General features: G+C 38.2%; 1 pseudogene; it reads right to left on the bottom strand.

The window, feature by feature from the left end:
• Positions 1-1,540: 1,540 nt before the first annotated feature.
• LOC129393434 (elongation factor 1-alpha 1-like) lies at positions 1,541-2,357 on the bottom strand (annotated as a pseudogene).
• Between the last annotated feature and the right edge of the window lie 860 nt (positions 2,358-3,217).

Here is a 3,217-nt window from a genome sequence, read left to right as displayed (position 1 = left end):
TTACTCATCTAAGTCTGGGTACAATTTTTAGACATGGCTCCTCCTTTGCATCTGAGTGGCTTATTGGTTGGCATCCTAAGCAATGAGAAAAGCATAAGCAAGGCATCTGCTATTGGAGAAAATTGAGTGAGGAAACAGAATCATATTTGGTTGTTTGGATTAAGGGTTGATGTGGAGATAGGGTAAAGGATAGATCTGAATGAAGATCCTAACTCAATTTGTTCCATTACTTTCATAATAAGATCCAAAGTGAGAAGAACCATGGCTTATTAATATCCACATCATGGACCGTCTGAGTTTGGATCTTATCATTAAAGTAACAGGTTTAATCCTCAGAGTAATTAGATCCTATTCATTTTCTAAGAATATCATGTTGGCTACAGCAAGGAGAATCCTTTGATGATTGAACTGAGGAGAACCTGTAAGGCTATTGTCTTAGTTCATTAGGGCTTTTATAGCAAGAATACATAAACTGAGTGGTTAATAAACAACAGATATTTATTCCTCCCACTGTGGAAGCAGGGAAGTCTATGATCAAGGCACTGACAGGGGCAATCAATGTCTGATGAGGACCCTGTTTCTGGTTCATAGATGGTGCCTTCCAGCTGTGTACTCACATTATGGAAAGGATGGGCCAGTTCTCTAGGGATGCTTTTATAAAGGCACTAATCTCATTTGTGAGTGTTCTACCCTCATGACCTAATCATCTCCCAAAGGCCACACTTCCTAATATCAGCATGAAAGTTAGAATTTCAACATATGAATTACAGGGGCAAGGTGGGGAATGGGCACAAACATTCAAACATAGAAGCTATTATTTAAATGTAACTTGGAAATAATTGGACCCTTTTAAAGCAATAAAGATTGAGGCAAGGATGTAGATATCAGTGAAATTAAGAAGTGTAATGATATGCTTTTGCAACCCACCTGATGTGAGATGATAAGGGAGAAATTTAGATAAAATTGCCAGTCATCTGGCTTAGGTAAATAGTGTGGATAAATGGAAGAAAATCTTTCCATAGTCTAACCATTTTATACATATAATTTTTAAATGATTTAGTATTACATACCCTCTTGATTTTTGCCTCTAACTTTTGCTAACACCCAAAACTTTGTATATTTCAATATCTACTTTATTTATAAAGAAAGCAAATAAAATAGACTAACCAATTGTACAATATTTGTGTTCCATAAAATATCTAAGTTATGGGTGCTTTGTAAAAAACACTTGACTTACCCCTCCTTGACTCTTCATTCACCTCCCTGGGGCAGCTACTCCAAGCTTTCTCTGTTTCCCTCAAATGCTAAATGAGAATTTCCCAAATGTTTTTTTTTTCTCATTAAATTTTGTTTTAATGGTTCTTAAAACTCTGCGACAGATTTTTGGTTAAGTTGTTTCCATTAAAAAGTACCGATTTTTAAAATGAATAACTTAAAATGACCACATACCAGAAAAAACCAAAATGGTCCACAAAACATTCTTTCCTTCTGAAGATTTAACAATGCATTGTTATAATTAATCTGTCTGTTACTATTAAATTTAAATGATCAATTGAAACAAACAGTTCTGAGAATGTTTTCTACCAATGACTAAGACTGGGGTGGCAGGTATTAGGGATAACATTTGTTTAGCTTTCTGAGCTTTCTGAGCAGACTTGCAGGCCTTGCCAGCTCCTTGGCAATACCTTGCCTTCTTGTCCACTGCTTTGATGACAACTTTGATGACCTTGCCTTGTCCACTGCTTTGATAACACCCATAGCAACTGTCTATCTCATATCGCAAACAGCAAAACAACCCAGAGGAGGCCAGTCAGAGAAGTTCTCAACACACATGGGCTTGCCAGGAACCATATCAAGGATGGCAGCATCATCAGCATTTAATAATTTAGGATCATCTTCCAACTTCTTACCAGAATTGCAATCAATCTTTTCCTTCAGCTCAGCAACCTTGCAAGCAATTTGAGTTGTGTGACAATCCAGTACAGATTCACAGTGAGCACTGATTTGGCCTGGTTGGTTCAGGATAATCACCTGAGCAGTGAGGCCAGCTGTTTCCACTGGTGGGTCATTTTTGCTGTCACCAGCAACATTGCCAAAATGAACATCTTCGACAGGCATATTTTTGACATTGAAGCCCACATTATCCCCAGGAAGATCTTCACTCGGAGCTTCATGGTGCATTTCAATAGACTTTACTTCAGTTTTAACATTGACTGAAGCAAAAGTGACCACTACTGGGTTTGAGAACACCAGTCTCCATTCAGCCCACAGGGACAGTACCGATATCGCCAATTTTAGAGACATCTTGGAGAGGCAGCAAAGGGGCTTGCAGTTGGATGAGGTGGTATGACGCAGTATGTTCACGCTCTGCTTTCAGTTTATCCAATACCCAGGCATACTTGAAGGAGCCCTTTTCCATCTCAGCAGTCTCTTTTTCAGCTTTTTCAATGTTTCTTTTGTCAGTGCCACCACATATGTGTATCAGATGGCCAGCAGTGGTGGACTGGCCCAGATCTGTGTGTCCAATGATGATGATGTTGATATGACTCTATTCTTTTCCAATTTGGCTTTTAGGAGTCATCTTCAGGACACCTGTGTTCTGGCGGCAAACCCACTGCAGAAAGTCCAAATTGTTTCTATATAACACAAGTTTCAGAGGATGCTTTGTAACAAGAGTTCCATGGAAAAACAAGTTTGACAAATACTGTATACATGATGAAATATGGTGACATGCATGGCAACTTTTAGAGAAATTCTTCTGTTACAGATATTGGCTTATCTCAGTGTTTTCCGAACTCACTTAATTTCAGTTCTTGTATATGTATGTACATGTGTATATATGCGTATGTGTATAAATATGCATGTGTATATTTAAGTGTGTCTATTGGTTAGGGTTCTCAAGATACAGAATCCATAGTACACACATACATAAACATACACACATACACTCACACACATATATCCTACTGATAATGATAGGTAGATAAATGGACTGATACATAGGTAAAGAGAGATAGAGATACAGACAGAGACAGAGGTAATGATTTTAAGAAATCGGCTCACTTGAGTACGGGGCTGGCAATTCTAAAATCTGAAGACAGGCTAGCAGACAGGAAAATCAAGCAGGGGTTTTAATGTCACATTTTTGAGGCAGAATTCCTTCTCTGGAAAGCTTCAGTTTTTTCTCTTTAGGTCTTCAATTCATTGAATGAGGCCT

Source organism: Pan paniscus, chromosome 9, assembly GCF_029289425.2.
Source record: "Pan paniscus chromosome 9, NHGRI_mPanPan1-v2.0_pri, whole genome shotgun sequence".
In the NCBI taxonomy this organism is placed as follows: domain Eukaryota; kingdom Metazoa; phylum Chordata; class Mammalia; order Primates; family Hominidae; genus Pan; species Pan paniscus.
This window is presented reverse-complemented; position numbering and strand designations above follow the sequence as displayed.